Source organism: Cnephaeus nilssonii, assembly GCF_951640355.1.
Source record: "Cnephaeus nilssonii genome assembly, chromosome: 22".
Taxonomy (NCBI): domain Eukaryota; kingdom Metazoa; phylum Chordata; class Mammalia; order Chiroptera; family Vespertilionidae; genus Cnephaeus; species Cnephaeus nilssonii.
Window position 1 is genome coordinate 18,178,403 of NC_137093.1, and position 21,034 is coordinate 18,199,436.

A 21,034-nucleotide genomic window follows, 5' to 3' on the forward strand; every position below is an offset into this window, starting at 1 on the left:
CCCCCAGATTTTCTCAGCCAAGTGGATGTGGGGACCTCTTCCCAGCTCTGGTCCTCTGGAGTGGGGAGCCTGGCATGGGTTTGAGACCTCAGACTTCTCAGGGGGAACCTCTGCCGCTGGGCTATCCCTCCTGGAGCTCATGGGAGTGGGGCCAGTCTCAAAAACCAGCCTCGATGTGGCTTCTTCTGTAAATTTTTGGTTATAAGACTTCTATTCAGCTAGTTTTCAGTTGGTTATTCAGGTTGATTGTTCTATATTTTAGTTGTAATTCCAGTTTGGTCATGCGAGGAGGTGAGTGTAGCAGCCACCTAGTCTGCCACATCTTGGATCTCTACCTCTTTCTTTCAAATACACAAAAGAAGCTGTAAAACTATTATTCCCTGGAATTTTGAGATCTTGCTTTCTGGCAATTGTCTTTATTTTTGACTCAAATAAACTCTAATGAAAATTCAAAAGCCCGGCCGGTGTGGCTTAGTGGTTGAGCATCACCTATGAACCTGGAGGTCACAGTTCAATTCCTGGTCGGGGCACATGCCTGGGTTGTGGGCTCGATCCCCAGTGTGGGGTGTGCAGGAGGCAGCCAATCAATGATTCTCTCTCACCATTGATGTTTCTGTCTCTCTCTCCCTCCCCCTTCCTCTCTGAAATCAATAAACAATATATTAAAGGCAGGTTTCTAGGTAACTCACCGTGTTTTTTTTAAATATTGTAGACTTTATAAACATGTATACTTAGGCTATACAAAATATATAAAACAACATGAAATTTAATCAAGCATAAGAGAAATTATGCAATCGAGAGAAAGGTAAACACAAGATGTTTGAGGCTGCTGCTGGGGTAACAGCACTTACTGTTTTACAGCGAAATTTTTTATAAACAGAAAGAGTACAGTCTAACATAACAATAATAAATCTAGTATAGTGAATACATAAACCAGTAATGGTTGTTTATCATCATTATCAAGTATTATGTACTATACATAATTGTACGTGCTTTACTTTTATACAACTAGCAGCCCAGTAGGTTTGTTTACACCAGCATCACACAAACATGGGAGTGATAGAGTGTGCTGTGCTGTTGTAATGGCTGTAATGTCACCCAGTGATAGGAATTTTTCAGCTCCATTATCATCTTATTGGATCACAGTTGTATATGCAGTCCATCATCAACTGAAACATCAATATGCATGACTATATTAGTAGTTCATTCATTTATGTTGTAAAATAGTATTTTATTAATAGTATTTTATTTTATAGACATACTAGAGGCCCGGTGCACAAAATTCATGCACAGGTAGGGTCTCTAGGCCTGGCCAGCGATCAGGGCCGATCATGGCCTTCCTCCCCCCCCCCCCCCCCCCCCCCGCTGCCAGCTGCTGGCTGGGGCTTTCCTTCATCCCGCACCACCCCCTGGTGGACAGCACGTGTCATAGTGAGCAGTCAAACTCCTGGTCAGTTGAACTCCTGAGGGGACAACTTGCATATTAGCCTTTTATTATATAGGATGTACCACATTTTGATGACCTACTCACCAGTTGATGGATATTTGAATTGTTTCCAGTTTTGAATATTATGTATAATGCTACTACGAACATTTACATATAAGTTTTTGCATGGACATGTTTTAATTTCTCTTGGATACATACCCAGGAGTGAAATTGCTGAGTCATATAATAAGTTTAACTTATTATAAAAAGTTATATAAATTGCTGAATCATATAAAAAGTTATCATTGTTTAACTTTTTAAGATACTGTCAAATTGTAATCCTGAGTGGCAATACCACTTTACATTTCCATAAGCAATAGATGAAGGTTTCATTTTATTCACGTCCACCCCAGTTCTTATTATTTTCTGTATTTTTTTTACTAGACTCATGCTAGTGGGTGCATTGGTATCTCATTATGGTTTAAGTTACATTTTTCTAATATTAATTGTGTTAACCATCTTTTCATGTGATTTTTAAATATGGTTTGTTGGCAAAATATCTACTAGTATTCAAATAGTTTGCCCATTTTTAATTAGGCCTCTTATTAATTGATTTATAAGACTTCATTGTAACTCTAGCCACAAGACCTTTATCAGATCTATAACCTGGAAATAATTTCTCCTAGTCTGTGGCTTGATTTGTCATTTTATCAATGTCTCTTTTGGGATTTTAATTTTAATGATGTCCAACTTATCAGGTTTTTCTTTCATCAGCCATGCTGTTGATGTAGACAGCTTGGGTCCTCTCTGGTCTACCCTGTGCAGACATGTGGAAACTTATCCCGACCTTTTGACGGTCTCCTATTCCAGACCTTCCTGTTAAATTTTTGGGCAGTCTCCCACTTGTCCCAGCCAGGACTGCCAGCTGAGCCACTGGTTTTACCTGTTTGTTTGTCATCGAGGTCACAATTATTACTTACAGCGCTACTGGGCGTGGGTTTTTCCAGCTCACTCCAAGTCAAGTGAGACCCCTCTGGCAGCGAAGCTGTGCGTTCTCACAGCCTGAACACCTGGTAGTGCCTCCCGTGAACTTGGGAAGGAATGGAAACAATCCCAGGAGGATCACCACAGAACCTACTGTTTTTACCGAGTCCAGTGTCTCATTAATAATCCCTTCTAACGTGGTCATCTGCCCCTTTGGTCAATTTCCAGAGCCCTTAAATGGCTGTTTTTGACAAGTTAGTCCAGTTTTGTCATTGATTTGGGGGAGAGAATGTTCTGGGAAGTAGGGTTGAAGGACTGTGTGCATGAGACGGCCTTTCCCAACAAAAACAAAACTAGGTTGTTTGGGGGTGTTGCTGGGGCACCAACTCAGCAGTTTAAAAATCAGTAACTAAAGAAAAAGAGGCATTGATCCTGCCTTTTGGTATGAGCTCTGTATCAGGGAACTCAGATTCCTTAGGATGAAGGTGAGTGCGCGTAGAAATGTTCTAGCTAGTAAGTGCACAGTGAATGATAGAAAATCACCATTGGCAGTTTCTAATGAAATAACTAATTCAGGCAATGATCATTCATAAATAAATTTAACAAAATATGCCCAAGACTTCTATTCTGAACCCTATAAGACAATATTGAGAGAATTTAAAGAAGACCTGTGTAAAAGAGGAACATACTGTGTTCATATATTGAAAGACTCAGTACAGTCATCATTTAATTCTCCCCAAATTGATCTATAGATTCAATGCAATCTCGGCCAATCACTGGCAGATTGCGTGTGTGTGTGTGTGTGTGTGTGTGTGTGTGTGTGTGTCTAAAACAATAAGCTGTTTTAAATATGAAAATGCAAAAGAGGATAAGAATAGCTAAGACAAACTTGAAGAACAAAGCTGAAGGACTTATCAGATATCAAGACTCACAATGTCACAATCTAACAGCCTGGTTTGGCCAGCCGAAGGGCCTCCAGGGCACAGTGGCTGACAGTGAACTATCACAGGCTGAATGCCAAGGCTGTGCCCTTGGCCCCTGAGGTGCCAGACATCATCTCCATCGCTGAGATAGTGACAGCCTACCCTGGAGATGGGCATATCTGCCATCAATCTGGCTCATGCTTCTTTCTCCACTTGCAGGAGGAAGAGGAGGACCAAGTTGCATTCACCTGGACCGACCTGCCGTAGACTTCCAATAGGCTTCCGCAGGCACACCTCAACTCCCTGGCAATATGCCACCAGTGGGCGGGGCTTGACCTCCCACAAGTCCAGGTCACCACAGGCATTTCGGTCATCCTTCGTATCAACGACACCCTGATAGTAGGGCCCACCGAAAACCAGGTGGAGGGGCTGCTGCAATTAGTCACAATGACTAGTGACAGCTGGGCTCTGAACCCTGAGAAAGCCCAGGGCCCAGCACAGCAGGTGCCATTCCTAAGGGCCACTTGGGCAGGAAGCCAATGAAACGGCCCAGATTCGGTAAAGCATTGTGACCCTGGCGGCACTGGAGACAGCATGTACCCCTGTGGGTGGTCTTTTGCCACCACTAGTTTAGGTGACCCCCAGGTGCCAATTTTCAAAAATGAAAGAATAAAGACAGACTAAAAGTTTAAAAAAAAAAAAAGGCAGAAAACAAGTGTCAGCAAGGATGTGAAGGAATTGGAATCCTTGGGCACTGCTGATGGGAATGTAAAATGGTGCAGCTGCTGTGGAAAACAGAGTGGCAGCCCAGCCAGCATGGCTCAGTGGTTGAGCGTCAACCTATGAACTCGGAGGTCACGGTTCGATTCCCGGTCAGGGCGCATGCCCAGGTTGCGGGCTCTATCCCCAGTGTGGGGTGTGCATGAGGCAGCCGATGAATGATTCTCTCTCATCATTGATATTTCTATCTCTCTCCCTCTCCCTTCCTCTCTGAAATCAATAAAAATATATTTTTTAAAAAATACAAAGAAAACAGTGTGGCAGTTCCTCAAAAACTTAAACATAGAATTGATGCAGCAATTCCATCAAAGAACTGAAAGCAGAAATTCAAACAGATATTTGTGGACAAAGGTTCATAGAAACATCATTTTCAACAGCCGAAGGTGGAAACAAACTACGTTTATCAACAGATGAATGAATGAATAAACAAACCGTAGTATAGACACACATTGAATCTTATTCAGTCTTTTTTTTTTAATATATTTTATTGATTTTTTACAGAGAGGAAGAGAGAGGGATAGAGAGCTAGAAACATCGATGAGAGAGAAACATCGATCAGCTGCCTCCTGCACACCTCCTACTGGGGATGTGCCCGCAACCAAGGTACATGCCCTTGACCGGAATCGAACCTGGGATCCTTAAGTCCGAAGGCCAACGCTCTATCCACTGAGCCAAACCGGTTTCGGCAAATCTTATTCAATCTTAAAAAGAAATGAAATTTTGATACATGGGTGAACAAACGAAGACATTATGCTAAATGAATTAAGTCAGACATAAAAGAACAAATACTGCCCAGCTGGTGTAGCTTAGTGGTTGGGTGTCGACCTATGAACCAGGAGGTTATGGTTGGTTGGGTGCCTGGTCAGAGTTGTGGGCTCGATCCTCAGTGGGGGGCATGCAGGAGGCAGCTGGTCAATGATTCTCTCTCATTATTGATGTTTCTATCTCTCTCCCTCTCCCTTCCTCTCTGAAATCGATAAAAATCTATTTTTTTAAAAAAACAAATACTGTCTGATTTCATGTACATGAAACAGCTTGAGTAATCAAATTTATGGAGACAGAATGTAGAACAGTGCTTATCAGGGGCTGCAGAAGCAAGAAATGGGCAGTTATTACTAAAAGGGTTTACAGTTTCAATATATTAGAATGATGAGAAAGTTCTGGAGATAGAGGTGATGGTTGTATAATAATGTGAATGTACTTAATGTCACTGTAGTGTATAATTTAAAATTATTAAAATGGTAATTTTATGGTACATATATTTTACCACACACACTACTCTGCAAGCTTTTTAACTTTACCAGGGTAATAATACTTCATGACTATTTTCCTGGTCAGTAAATATGAATCTAATTCATCCTTTTTAATAACTACACAATATATCATAGAAAGGGCACACTATCCTATATTGAACTACTCCCATATTGACAAACATTTGCTGTTGTAAATAGTGCTGCAGTCAAAATCTTTAAGGTTCTTATGATGTATTAGGAGTCTCCAAACCGTGATTAGTGGGCAAAGTAAATAGTATATTTAGATCTTCCTCTAAGCCATTTTTTAATTTTTATTTGTTCCTGGTATAAAACTAAGGGCAAGATGTCCTACCATTTGGCTGCATATACCAAAAATCTCAAATAGCTGTGACTTATACAGGATAGAATTTTATGGGCATTTCAGGACTGGTGTGAAAACTAGTGTTGAAACTTCTGCATGAGATCATCCAAGAATCCAGCCTTTTTCATCCTCTTACTCCACCCTTCATTTTCGTGATCCAAGATGGCTCATGGTGATGTCCACATTCCACTGAGCAGCAGAAGAGAGAAAATGGGCACACCCACTTCCTCTCAGGACTCTACCTAAAAGTTGCCTCTTCCACTTCCACTAATAGCCTATTGTCCTGAATTAAGTCATGTAATCCATCCTAGCGAAAAGGAAGATTGGGAACAATCCCACTCACCCCGGGTGGCCATGTGCCCCATTAATACCATGGCTGGACAAGAGAGACTAGATACTGAGCAATTCTCTGATAAGATATGCCAAAAGAAGGGTCAATTGTGTCAGCAATATTTATAAAATATTTTCCATTGAATTAAAATGCTGTCCTCTTGTTTATTAAGGTCCACATACAATTGGATCTGTTTCTAGACACTAATCTATTATATTAAAATAGCTTTATAATAGTTGTTAGCTGTTCTTATTGTGTGAATTTATAGTTGTTGATATATTAGTAATTTATTTTTTGTTAACTGTTTGATTTGTTATTTGATTTACATTATTTTTACAGATCAAGTTAAAGATGGTCAACCTATTCTGTAAAAACTGGTTTGTTCTGGCACTTGGATATTATAATTTGAGGCAGAGGTCATTTTCCTAGTTCTGATTTTTCTTTTATCTTTTTACTTATTTCAGAGAGGAAGGAAGAGGGAGAGAGAGATAGAAACATCAATGACAAGAGAGAATCACTGATCAGCTGCCTCCTGCAGACCCCCTAATGGGGATTGAGTCCACAACCCAGGCATGTACCCTGACTGAGAATTGAACTGTGACCTCCTGATTCATAGGTGGATGCTCAACCACTGAGCCACACCGGCCGGGCTAGTTCCAATTTTTCCATGTTAAGAAGCATCTCTACCCACCAGTAATTACAACTAAGAGGTCACACATTTGTTCATCATCATGGCCCTAGAGGAAGAGAAAACCCCACGGAAGAGAAAGCCTGACCATAGCAGGGATCTGATGGCAAGGAGCAGGGTTTCCCAGGGTAACAGGCGTCCAAGGCTCCACGTTGTCATCCATTTGCAAAACAATGGGTGTGAGCAAGTCCCAAGATGATGGGTAGTGAGAGGGGTGCTCTCCCAGCTCTGGCTCTGGCGCATTATCCATCTGAAGTGTGTGGCTCCATCAGCCTTTTAACTGGTATCAGTGCCTCTCTGCCATTATCTCCTTCCACCAGGCTTCCTTTCCTTTTTATTTACTTATTTATTTATTTGAGAGTGTTTATTACAGCCGGGGACAGTGGAACAAGGAAAGACTTAGGATGGAAGAAGCAGCAGAAGAGGGACTAGGCAGGGCTGCTCTGGCTCTCTGGAAACATTATGGGAGAGAAGTGAGCCAAGGAGGAGCTGCTGTCAGCTCACTGGAGAGGCAGAGAAGTGGGGGTCCTGGGAGAGGGGTTAGCCCAGGACAAGACACCACTGCCCATTGCTCCCCTGGATGCAAGTCTCCTGGGGTTCCTCAGAGTTTAGAAGATGCACACATGTGGGGGGAGTAAAAGGGGAGGGGAAAATGCAGGCGTGCTGGGGGTGGGAGGGTGCACCCACTCTTTCATAGAGGAGATTTGCTCAGATTTATGCCTCATCCTCAAAAGTGCCTTCCTTTGTAGAAAAGGAAAGCTACTTGATCAAAACAAGCTGCATTTGGGACCCTTCCCTTCCACCCAGCTAGTGTATATCCTTTGCCTTTCAGTTTAAAACCTACATGCAGCATCTCTTCCAGGAAGACTCTCTCGGTTTCCCGTGCCTTCAACAATGGATAAGCTGGCAGGTGTCTTAGAGATCTCAACCCTGGCTTCCTCCGGTCACAGCCAAGCATGTCCAACTCGCAGCCGGAGGGTCCGGTCCATGGACACCCACTGCGACCAACTGTGACCTCCCAGGATGCAGTCATGACAGAGCCTGGGAGGCGGTGGCCAGAACTGGGATATTTAAAGGAGGCATACGGCCCGCGGGCCTGGGAGTTTGACGTGCTGGGAACACCTGCCAGCACTCCTCCCAGATTGCCATCGCTGGGTCTGAGATGCAGCCTGAGCTCTTGCATGCTTTCAACTTCCACAGGCTTTGATGAGCAACAAGGTGGGAAATTCAACTCGGCCAACCCTTAACTTACAGATGAGAACATTGAGGCCACCTGATGCTACAAAGAAAAATAGCATTTCTTAGTAGGAAGCCGCTCTTTCAGGGTAAGGACTTTTTCTCCATAGCAGCTCTAACCCCAGCACCCAGAACTGTGCCTGCCTAGCAGTGGCAGATTTGAGGGGGGAAGGAAGGAAGGAAGGAAGGAAGGAAGGAAGGAAGGAAGGAAGGAAGGAAGGAAGGAAGGAAGGAAGGAAGGAAGGAAGGAAGGAAGGAGGGAGGGAGGGAGGGAGGGAGGGAGGGAGGGAGGGAGGGAGGAAGGAAGGAAGGAAGGAAGGAAGGAAGGAAGGAAGGAAGGAAGGACGGAAGGAAGGAAGGAAGGAAGGAGGAAGCTTGGTGTGGCTGCACCCAGCTTCAACTACAACGCTGGCTTCTGGTCCAGGATATGACACACTCTTCCTCAGCACAGCCTCTCTCCCAGTCCTGGCCGCCACCTCCCAGGCTCTGTCATTACTTTGCATCCTAGGAGGTCACAGTTGCTCGCCGTGCGCGCCCATGGACCGGACCCTGTGGAGCGCACTTCTTAGGGAGTGTCGGGGCGGGGAACAGGGCAGGTGGAGGTCAGGGGCGTGGAGGAAAGTGAGGACTTTGAGAAGGAAGGAACGGCGCGTGAGCAGGGGCGGGGAGGGGCGGTCAGGGGCGGGGAGTGCGGGCTAGATAGAGCCAGGGCGCCGGCGGGAGGAGCGCTCGCACCTGCTCCTCGGCGGCAGCGCGCCAGCGGGTCGCTTGGGCACTCAGCACAGGTGAGATGCCCGCTGTGGGCAGGGGGCTCGGACGGGGAGGGGGCTCCGATGGGGAAGGGGGCTCGGACGGGGAGGGGGCTCGGACGGGGAGGCGGCTCGGACGGGGAGGGGGCTCGGACGCAGAGGGCGCTCAGACGGGGAGGGGGCTCGGACGCAGAGGGCGCTCAGACGGGGAGGGGGCTCGGAAGCGGTGGGGGTTCGATGGGGAGGCGGCTCGGACGCAGAGGGGGCTCGGATGGGGAGGGGGCTCGGACGCAGAGGGGCTCAGACGGGGAGGGGGCTCGGAAGCCGTGGGGGTTCGATGGGGAGGGGGCTCGGAAGCCGTGGGGGTTCGATGGGGAGGCGGCTCGGACACAGGGGGTTCGGACAGGGAGGGCGCTCAGACGGGGAGGGGCTCGGACGCAGAGGGGCTCGGACGGGGAGGGGGTTCGGACAGGGAGGGCGCTCAGACGGGGAGGGGGCTCGGACGCAGAGGGGCTCGGACGGGGAGGGGGTTCGGACAGGGAGGGCGCTCAGACGGGGAGGGGCTCGGATGCCGAGGGGCTCAGACGGGGAGGGGGCTCGGAAGCCGTGGGGGTTCGATGGGGAGGGGCCTCGGACGTTGCCCAGGTGGGAAAAGCTGGAAGGCTCACGGTTGGGGAGGCTCCCCCCACCCCGAGCCCCTCTGCCGTCGCCTGCGGCGCTGGGAGGAATTTGCTGGGTTGCCCGTGTTGCTCGTGAGCGGAGCTGGGAAGGGCGAAGCCCCTGCCGTCCATTCCCCCAGCGGGTTAGAGACTCCCGGGCGGTGACGACTGGTGCCGGGCCCAGAGGCCGGGGCTGCTTTCGTGGCTCGACGGGACGGTGGGCTGAACAGCCCCACTGTCACTTCTCGGGGCGCCCGTCCACAAACCCACCAACCAGGCTCTGCCCTGAAGCCAGGAATCTAATCAGAGGCGATTGATTGATTGGTTGATTGATTGATTGATTGATAACGTCTCTGGAGCCTTTGTTCCGCTTCCGCTGGTAGCCGGGTGGGTAGAAAGGGATCCAGGAGCCAGAGGTGCCATTAGCGCCGGTTGGAGAGGTTTACGGGACCTAGACGCAGGTTTGGGGTGACCCTGCCTGGGTCTAGAGGAGACAGGACCCAGCCTGGATGCAGGAAACATTTGCGTTTCAGGAAGGAAACCTGTGGCTTTAGGAAAAGTTAGCCAGGCACCTCTTGTAAAAGCCCCAGAAATGACCATTTCCTTCACATGCTCTCCCACCTACCCCCCCAGTTTCTACCATTGCCCCCCTCTTCCCCATCCCTTTGCCCCACTGCCCCACCCATCGCTCTACCTGGCTCATAAAGTGGCCTAGGAATGGTGCCTGTACTTTTACATTCACTTTAATAGGGAGTGTGGCTTAGTGTTCAGAAGAAACCAATCCTGATACAGAGATATGAAGCCCGGCGCTTCCGAGGAAGGGCGTTCTCCATGACCCGGTGCTGTGGGCTTGGTGATGACCGCTTACCCTCGGCTCCTAGTGTGTCAGGGCAGGTGCATTCTATGTGGGATGTATCCAGTGTGGCCCCTTGGTTTCCCAGGGAGAGCGCCTCCCAGGGACGTAGTGAGGCGTGGTTTTTGCCTGTGCGGTATTTGTTTGGGTATCTGGGGAGCCAGGCACACAATTTCCTTGATTAAGGAGCTTTGATTTCCTCTCGCTTCTTCCGTGGGAGGTGGACACAGCAACACCCGTGACTTAGCTCCTGGGGGCATGAATCCTCCTATCCCGTGGGCTCCTCCCTCGCCCACCTGGCGGCCGTGGGCTGTGATGGCCACGGGGAAGCTGTTGAACCTCACGTTCAGCACGTTATTCTATTTGGCGACTTCCCCGGTGTGTCCTTGGTTGTGTCTCCTGCCTAATCTCAGCAAACAGCGCTAGGAGATCGTTGGAATTGGGCAAAGGCTGGGGGGGGGGGGGGAACGTAAAGAGAAAGACCTGCTTTCTTTTCTCCCCGCCACCTTTGGGTTAACATCGGCTGCTGCGCTTAATTGGTCAAAGTACAGGTGTTCCTAGGTTGGCTATAATGAAAGGGTTATCGCTTGTCCTCAAACGACTCTGCCGGTTGATATGGATAAGGGCAGTTTTACCCTATGTGGAGCCACTCCCATAGCTAAAGTTCCTGCTATTGTGAAACTTCTTATAATTGTGGGTAAGAGAACTAAAGTCACTCCTGTGTCATCGGCTAATGACTGCATATGGAGACAGAGTTCGTATCGATGGCTTTTTTCTGTAGACCGGTCATAAAACAAAAACCAGATTATTCACAGTACGATACGATGCTGCGTGTGAGCCATCAGGGGCCACGGGTAAGTGATCCCACACTGTATTTGAGTTGGGCTTGCCTTCTAACCACCCACCCTCTCCCCCAAACCGCCACTGGGGCTCAGGCAAGTGGGTGGTTTGCATTTTAGCTGTTTTTGCTTCTCTTGTCTGTCCTCTTGTGTGAAAATAAAATGGGTCACCCGGGAGAAGGACACTCAAAAGACCCATCAGCCTTGGGTGATGACGGATTAAACGGAAGCTATCAAAGCGCACACGTGTGTTTCCCTGGCAGGATGTAGATATTATAAGCCATTTCCAGTGTCTTGTGGGTATTATAAGCCATTTCCAGTGTCTTATCACATCATAAGGGGGCTTTACAGAGAACAAGGTGATTTCCACAAGCAGCACTGTGAGGGCAGAGGAGTAGCCAATTTCATAAATAAGGACATTGAAACTTCGAGATACAGAGAATCTGGCCTGGGCTTATCCATCTGTTAGGTGGCAGCTAGGATGCAAAACAGAGCTCTCCCAAATAGCACAGCCCGTCCAGGGTGTGGTGTGTGTGTGTGTGTGTGTGTGTGGTGAGGAGTTGTGATTTGTCTTTCCTGAACATGTATTTAATCTATTCTCTGACTTGAACTCTTAGAATATAAATTTAGAGACATTCTTGTTTGGTATAGATCATGCCCATCATTTTTTCAATGTCATCACAAAAGTATTTTATTTTATTTTTTAAATTTCTTTATTGATTAAGGTGTCACATATTTGTCCTCATCCCCCCATTCCCATCCCACACCCCTCCCCATGGATGCCCCAACCCCCCGCTGAACTTAACCATTGGTTAGGCTCTTATGCATGCACACAAGACCTTTGGTTGATCTCTCCCCCCTCCCCCCACCCTCCCCTATCCTCCCTCTGAGGCCCGATAGTCCGATCGATGCCTCCTTGTTTCTGGTTCTGTTCTTGTTCATCAGTCTATGTTGTTCATCATTTCCCCTAGATGAGCGAAATCATGTGTCACTAGAGATATACTTATAAGATTTGAATGTGCGACGAGCAATAATAGTTATGCTGACAGGCAAATGAATCAGTCTGTAGTGAGTTTCTTTCTGGTCCAACAGTTCTTTTGAGACCCAATATCAATGTCCACCAGTTCCTTATGAGTACATGTCGGCACTGACCCCTCAGCTCTGGATGGTGGACAAATGGTGGTAATGCAGGTCCGACTCCCTCTGGTTTGGTCTCGGCCGGATCCAGGGGCATGGCTTCACCCGGATCCAGGGGCCCACGGCCTCACCCGGACCCGGGATCCAGCCTCACCCGGATCTAGTGGCACACGGCCTCGCCCAGACCCAGGATTCAGCTTCATCCGGACCCAGGGGCGCATGGCCTCACCCGGACCCAGGGGCGCGTGGCCTCTCCCAGACCCAGGGTCGCGTGGCCTCACCCGGATCCAGGGGCCCACGGCCTTCCTGGACCCGGGACCCAGGCTCACCCGGATCCAGGGGCCCACGGCCTCACCCGGACCCGGGGCCAGACTCACCCGGATCCAGGGACCCACGGACAAAAGTATTTTAGAGGTGAGGATAGCCTTAAAGATGATCAAGCTCAATCTTCTTGTTTTCCAAAGGAAACAAACAAAAAAAAAAGTGGATTCCGGAAAAATTGAGGAAGTATGTCATGTGGCTTCCCCAAATCTACTTTGCTGAAGAATTATGGCTGAAACCTAGGTCTCCTGATGTTCAGATTCCTGTTCTTTCTGGCATGGGGTATTTGAGGATTTCCCAGATACATAAGTCAACTGGTTTAGTTTGATTGACTCTATTGCTTTTTTGGGGGGAAGGAGAGTAGTCTGTGAGAGCAAACTATAGCTTCCCTGAATCCTGGACTCAAACTTCTGTAGATTATTCTACTCTTGCTATATCCCATGTTCCATGAAGGAAAGAGCTTTACTTGTCTGGCCCAGGTGTAATTCCCAGCACAGTGCCTGTAGTAGGCACTCAATGAAACATGTTCAGTAGCTAGCAAATAGTTGCTTCTTGGGTTAGAAGAACAACAGGAATATAGTTGTTGGGGAAAGGTGAGTTTAGTCGTATCTGTACTACTCATAATAGATAGTAATGATCTCGTTCAATTAAAAAAAATCCAGAAACAAATATGAAGAAATGTTCACCATTATGAATTCTGGGTGTTGAATGTTATTGTTTGCAATTCTTTGTATATTAAATTCCTCAAATGATAAAAAAAAAAACAACTATCAGATAAACATTTGAATACCTGTGAGATGTCATTCAGCTGCAGTCACAGATCACCCTACTCCAGTGACTTGAGATTGTTTTTCACAAATAACTAGGCGTCTGGAGCTGAGCAGTCAGGGCTGGGCAGCTCCTCTGCCTTCCTGCCCCACTGTCCTTGGCGGGCAGCTGGCGTCCTCGCTGAAGGACGGTCACCTCTTCCGTGTTAGCTAGAGGGCAGAAGGCAGGTACCAGCTGAGTCTGTCCTTTTTTTTTTTATAAAACAAGATCTTTCCTGAAAGCCCCACCCAGTCAACTTCTTACATCTTGTTCATGTAAAGGACTGTGTCCCATAGCCACTCCTGAGAGCCTGAGAGGATTGAGTGCTTTGTCAGACATTTTGCCAACACAACAAAATAGGGGCTCTGTTAATAAGGAAGAGGGGAGAAAGGCTGTTGATTGGGTAGGCAGTTATGGGAATTTGCCCTCGTATGTTTTCTGAGTCATTGACTCTTGTCTTCTACATCGGTTGTTAGGTTGTTTGTTTATTTCTTTGGTTTACTAACAAGCAATAGATACGTAGTGGGTCTGGAGGGACTTTTTTAAATTATAGAGTCTGAAGTCCATCCCAGGAAATGCTGGCTACTTAAGTCTGGGACAGGCCTATGAATCTGAATAGTAAACAGCCCTCTGAGTAATTGAAATGCAAGTGTTTGTAGGGGCACAACTTTAAAAAACATTGAATTGGAGGTGCTTTAGCAGGGACACTTCATTGTATGTCCAGCAGCTTTCTGTATCACTCCTCTTGAGGACATTACTGAAACGGAATTTTTGGACTGGGACCCGGATTCTTTGTCCACCAGAGTCAAAGAATGAATCCACGGACAGAGGGTAGTATAGCACAGGTGGAGATTTATTGAAGAACAAGTACAGACTCCCACGTGGGGAGAGGGAAAGAGTCCCACAGAATGGACTCCCACGTGGGGAGGGGAAAAAGGGTCCCACTGAGTTCTTTTTCTCTACGGCTTATAAAGGCTGCAGGTCCTGGTGCCTTGATATCCCCTGATTGGTCACTGTTCCCTTAGACCAGTTACTATAGTAACTCCTGAGCTCAAAGGTCAAACACCACATGGAACATGTAATGCCCGCCTCCCTCATTGTTCTTTTCTTTCTGGCTCTCTTCCTCCTTCTTCATTTTGTAAATATAGACCTTTTTGGCTACTTCCAGCTCCCTTGTCTTACGTAAATGCAACTGTTGCTGTTCCCTGCACCTGGCTTCCTTGTGTGATGGAGATGTACCTTCTCCAAATCGGTAGCCCTGTGTTTTTCCATGGACCCCAATTCTACAAATTGCCTAAGCCTGCCTATATTCCCCTAACATTCCTGTTTCGTTACTTCATGTTTTAAATTTTATATTTTGGTCATCATAAATGTATAGTTCTAAGGTCTTTATGGAGTCCATACTGAGCTGCCCCCTATAGGCGACTACTTGTAATGCTCTGGGCTATTTTTTTTTTCTCATATTTACCACCATATTGCCAAATAGCATGCTACTGGCTATTTCCTTTTCTTTTTCCAGTTCTAGATACTATCTGTTAACCTCCTACCTTGGAGGATGAGGATTCTGCTTCCTTTATTCTATCTCATACTAACCTCTGTTTCTTGCAAGATCCCAAGATATTCTACTTATGTTTAATACAGCAATGTTTAATTAGTGTTCACATTATTATGACTATGCAGATATTATTCACAACTGTGCCTTTTGATAAACCATGATTTTTTTTCAAAAAAGAATAGTTGATTGATTTTTAGAGAGAGAGGAAGGGAGAAGAGAGAAACATCGATGTGAGAGCACAACACTGATCCCCTCCCTCTTTTGCAGGCCTCCTACATGGGATCTGCCCTGACCAGGAATCGGTAACCAACCAACTGAGCCACACCAGTCAGGGCAATAAACCATGATTTTTACCCTTCCTTTCCTGGTCAACCTTTTTCCATCCCCTGGAGTTAGTAATTGCTTCGCCGTCTTCAATTTTGCTTAGTTTTTTGAGTATTCATTACCAATTCTTGTTCAGACGTTGACAGGATGGTAAAATTCCTCTCAGTAGAGTTAAACATCAAGTAGCCACTTTGATTTTCTCTCTGTCTTGGAAACTTCCCTGCTCAGCCCCCATCCTCTGGGACTGGCTGTTCTCTGAGCCCCTGTGATACTGGGAGCTCCCTCGCTACCGGCCTGGGAATGCCTGGATTCCTGTTCCTCGGATTCCATGCCTTCTCACTCCTTGGCTTTGCTGGAGCACAGCTTCCTGAGAAAAGGCATGTGGAGACAGAGCAGGTTTATCCTGCAGCTTACAAAGCTCATGGGCCCTGGGAGGGCTGAAAACTGCTGCCAGGTGTTGGATGGAGAGGAAAAGCCAGGTGGCCACCAAGAAGCATTTTGGCCCGGCCAGTGTGGCTCAGTGGTTGAGCATCAAACTATGAACCAGGAGGTCACGGTTTGATTCCCAGTCAGGACACATGCCTGGGTTGCAGGCTTGATCCCCAGTGTGGGGAGTGCAGGAGACAGCAGATCAATGATTCTCTCTCATCATTGATGTTTCTCTCTCTCTCTCTCTCTCTCCCCCTTCCCCTCCCCCTCCCCCTCCCCCTCCCCCTCTCCCTCTCCCTCTCCCTCTCCCTCTCCCTCCCTCCCTCCCTCCCTCCCTCTCTTTCTTTCTCCCTCTCTCTCCCTTCCTCCCTCCCTCCCTCTATGAAATCAATAAAAAATATTTTTTCTAAAAGAAGCATTTTTGGTAAATTTCCTAAAGAGATTTTAAGAGTCCTGAACCTCCATGGCTCCGATTTCTTGTGATTTCTTTTCTCAGTCTGAATAAATATTCACTTTCACACTCAATTTTGTGTTTGCAATCTTATGATTATTTTTTTTCCGTAAAGAGTGTTCCCCAAATTAGAGAGAAGTCAGGCCCCACAGGACATGGCTGCTTTTTGAGACGTTACGCATTTAAGATGTGCGTTTTCTTCCTTCGCACTTGGCGGATGGTGGCTGGATAGAGGGTATTAACTGGAAATAGCTTCCTCTCAGTTTTGGAATCACTGTTCCATTTTCTCCCGCCTCCTTGGAGTGCTGTTGAGAAGGCGATGCCGTTCTGACTTCTGGTCCCTTGGATTTTGTTTTGATCTCTGGGAGTTTGTAGGGTTTTCTTTTCCATATTCCTCCTGTTCTGATATTTCACCACGTCATTAGTTACTGATAGGGTGTGTTTGTTTGTTTCAGTCATTGTTCCAGGTACTTTCAAGACCTTTTCCATCTAAAAATCATACCCTGGCCCTAACTGGTTTGGCTCAGTGGATAGAGCGTCGGCCTTCGGACTGAAGGGTCCCAGGTCCAATTCTGGTCAAGGGCATGTACCTTGGCTGCGGGCACATCCCCAGTGAGAGGTGTGCAGGAGGCAGCTGATCAATGTTTCTCTCTCATTGATGTTTCTAACTCTCTATCCCTCTCCCTTCCTCTCTGTAAAAAAGCAATAAAATATATTTTAAAAATAAAATAAAAATCATATCCTGCAGTTCTGGGTGGTTTTCTTGTTATATCATTTCCTCTGTCCTGTTTTTCTGAAACATTAATTACTTAGATGTTGGGTCTCTTGGATCCGCCCTCTGAGTTGCTTATCTTTCCCCATGTTCAAAGCTGTCTCCTGTCTTTTAGTTCTAATAAATCTCCCAAACCCTCCTATGAAATTTTTCTACTTCTACCATGATATGTGTAATTCCCAAGGGCTTTTATTTGGCTAGGAGCCTTCTGCATGTTTTGTTTTATGGCATCCTGTTTTTATTCCATGGATACAATATCTTCCCCTATGTCTCTGAGAATATTAACTTGGAATTTTTTTCTACACTTTTAAGTTTTCATCAGCTGCCTACAGCGTCTGTTTATTTTCAAAGTCTCTGTTCTTTTGGGTTCTGCCTTTTATGTTGGGGGCTTTATTGAAATGTCCAAGTTTAAGAATGGTGTACTTAAAATAAGAACGGCATACGAAAATCCAGTCTTGGGGTGTTTGAAGAGTGGCAAGCTTCATTGCAGGGTGATCAGGCAGTGCACTTTCTTTGTTGGCTTATCGTTATGTCTCCAGCAGCTTCCTAGTATAATCAGTTTCTCATTAAAAAGGTCTATCTCTAGCCCGGCCAGTGTGCCTCAGTGGTTGAGCATTGACCTATGAACCAGAAAGTTATGGTTCAGTTCCCAGTCAGGGCACATGCCCAGGTTGTAGGCTGGATCCCCAGTGTGGAGTGTGCAGGCGGCAGTCAATCAATGATTCTCTCTCATCATTGATGTTTCCATATCTCTCCCTTCTTCTCTGAAATCAATACAAATATTTTTTTAAAAAAAGAAACACGAAAGGCCCTTTAATCAATAAAGATTTTTTAAAAAGGCCCTATCTCTAGTCGTTTGAGAAAATGCCACTAATAACTTAGATTTATTCATTATATATAATTTATTTAGCAGTAGAGATTCTTGTTTTATGGAAGCTTAAGTGGTAGTCTAGGGTTCAAAACCAGACTTTTTGTTCTAGACTCCACCCACTTTAGAGTACCTGGTGCTTCGGTCACCTATGTGCCCCTCGGCGTCCCTGTCTGTCACAGAGACCATCAGAGACTAAAGGGTCCCAAGTTCGATTCCAGCAAGGGCACATGTCTGGGTTGTGGGCTAGATCCCCACCCAGTAGGGGGCATGCAGGAGGCAGCCAATCAATGATCCTCTCTCATCATTGATGTTTCTATCTCTCCATCTCCCTTTCTCTCTGAAATCAATAAAATTTTATTTAAAAAATAAGAGATTCTAGGGCAATGTACATATGTACAAATAATTGTTTTGGAGTAAGCATTTCCAAAACATGTATTCCCCACCCATAATGAAATACTTAGGAACCCAGAATAAATCAGGGGCTTTGAAGAAGCTCTATCTCATGCCAGTGTTTGTCCTAACAGGCTGTTTAGGAGACGATTTAGCTGAGATGGAAAAGCATAATCCGCCTGGTAATTTTTCTTTAGAAGGCTTTACTGGGGAAAGATTGTCCTAGTACCTCTGGAGAATTTCTTGGCCATAGGATCTGGGAGAGAATTTCTGTCCCTGAAGGCCACCCTCCGAATCCATGCCGGTTCCCCTTGTGCAGCCTGACGTGAGAGTCAACGCGTGAGGCAGATTCATCGCTCTCGGCTGGGGAAGCTTTAGGTCCCATGGAGACACCGGGCACCATGTTACAGGCATGACTCCTGGTCTCGCTTCCAAAGACCAGCGGAAAGCCTCCACGTTAGATACTGGCGTGTCCACTGTGGGCTTTTCCTTCTCAGGCGCCTTCCGAGAAGACTTGCCAACTCCTTGGAGGCTGGGGTTCAGTCTTGCTCTCCCGGTTCCTCCATCACCGGTCCTAGAACAATGCCGGATGCATAATAAGCTCCGGATTAATGTGGCTTGACTTCAGTTGACGTCACTACCCTTTTTAAATGAGCCCTTCCTACATGTCCCCTTGCTGTTTCCTCTGTTTCTCCTGCACCTTTTTCTAAAAATAAGTTTTTATTAATTTCAGAGTGAAAAGGAGAGGGAGAGAAAAGTAGAAATATCAGTGATGAGAGAGAATCATGGATCAGCTGCCTCCTGCACTCCCCACACTGGGGATCGAGCCCACAACCCGGGCATGCGCCCTGACTGGGAATCAAACCATGACCTCCTGGTTCATAGGTCAATGCTCAACCACTGAGCCACACTGGCCGGGCTCTTCTGCATCTTTTCATGTCACTTCCCTCATCCTCAAAGTTGATAGATGGGACAGCTGGAAGATAACAGACCAGGAAGGTGTCAAACTACCAGGACTCCAGGTAGAACTTCCAGGGGTGAAAACTCCCCATGTCATTTTACTAAAGATGCAATAATTTCTGAGGTTATCACCCAAAACCCTGCAGATAGCCCCATCTTTAACCACAGTCCCATTTGGAATTTTTTTCTTCATGCTCCACATCTCGCCTCCACAGTCCTTCCTCTCCTTCCACTCTCTTTGATCTGGCCCCCACTGTGACCCAAGCCTTCTCTTTGTTGTGTTTTAATGTTGTTTTTCTGCCTCCTCTCCCCTACCTTTATCTAGCATCTGGAATATTCTGTAATAATAAAACACAGTGATGTGCTATTTCAGAAGACCTGCTTGCCTAACCAGGCACATACCCTGGTTGCGGGCACTAGTAAGTAAAATAAGGGTGACAGGAACACAAGCATTGGGGTCTGAGACAGTCAATCTGGGCCACATGTAGAAAACTGAGCAAAGGTAAGTCCAGTGAAGAAAATTGCAAAGGACATAACCCAAGCCCAGGATGAAAAACCTCTCTCTTCTGGCTGCTTTTGAGGTCGTTTCTGTGCTTTGGTCTCGCTGGTGCTATTTATTTTTATATGACAGGCTCTCATCAAGAACTAAACTACAGTGTAAAACCATGATCTGTCCATTCGTGTTTCTCAGACACTACACTCACCATAGAATGTGTGCCCCCACGACATGGAGGCTTGGCCGAGAACAGCCTAGAATAAGCTGAAGTCATTTTTTTTTTAAAATATATCTTATTGATTTTTTACAGAGAGTAAGGGAGAGGGATAGAGAGTTAAAAACATCGATGAGAGAGAAACATCGATCAGCTGCCTCCTGCACACTCCCTACTGGGGATGTGCCCGCAAACAAGGTACATGCCCTTGACCGGAATCGAACCTGGGATCCTTGAGTCCGCAGGCCGGCGCTCTATCCACTGAACTAAACCGGTTAGGGCTGAAGTCATTCTTAATGCCTGAATGTGTATGATACTCTACAATCCACCTCTATCTGTTTTACCAGGAAAGTCATATTCCGTGAAATCTTTAGGTGAAATTGATACTCCAGGATGATGTACCATATTGGTCCTGTAATTTCAGATATTCCTTTGCTTACCTACTCCCAAGAGGCACAGTACTAGATGATCCTTGTAAGGACGCATCTAGCTCTAAAAATTATCTGAGAAAGTACTGGTCGCAGCAACCTTACTAATGACTGGATTTAGATGATAGTTTCCTCATGATTTAGGGTTAAGGCTAAGCTGCATCAGTTCATTTCAGATCAAGAACTGTTATTATATGCCCAGCTTTGTGCTCAGCCTTGGGAAGTTGAAGATGAAGCAGATAAGGTCTGCTTTTGAGGAGCCACTAGTCTAGTGAGTAAGACATGTACGTGTGTAATTTTAATGTGACAAGTAAATGATACAAATCAAGATATGTATAAGGTACTATGGTAGCACAGAGGTGGTACACGTAACCCAACCTGGAGTTCACAGAGGACTTTCTAAAGGAAATAAGGCCCATGTGTTGAAAACTGAGCAAAGGTAAGTCAGGTGAAGAAAATTGCAAAGGACATACTAGGTGGAGAGACTAGCATGAGCAAAGTGTACCCTGAAGGTTTGTGTTGGGGGAAAATGGGAGATGAGGATGGAGAGGCAGGCAAAGAGCCAAGTCTTGGGACCAGTAGATCCTTTTAGCCACACTTTCGCTTTCCCTGGTTTCAGTTACTCACAGTCAACTATGGCCCGAAAATATTACATGGAAAATTCCAGAAAGAAACAATTCATTAAGTTGCATGCCATTCTGAGTTGTGTGATGAAATCTCATGCCATTCCTTCCCGCCCGGCTGTGAATCATGCCTTTGTCCAACATCTCCACACTATTGTTCCCACTGGTTAGTCA

The 21,034-nt window shown here is 46.3% G+C and overlaps 1 protein-coding gene across 3 annotated transcripts in view; it reads left to right on the forward strand.

The window, feature by feature from the left end:
- Positions 1-8,687: 8,687 nt before the first annotated feature.
- Positions 8,688-21,034, forward strand: part of TMEM45B (transmembrane protein 45B) — a 37,158-nt gene continuing 24,811 nt past the window's right edge. For all 3 annotated transcript variants that reach the window (XR_013813061.1, XR_013813062.1, XM_079763207.1), the window contains exon 1: positions 8,688-8,767. The gene's annotated coding sequence lies outside the window, so the exon portion shown is untranslated. The remainder of the gene's footprint in view (positions 8,768-21,034) is intronic.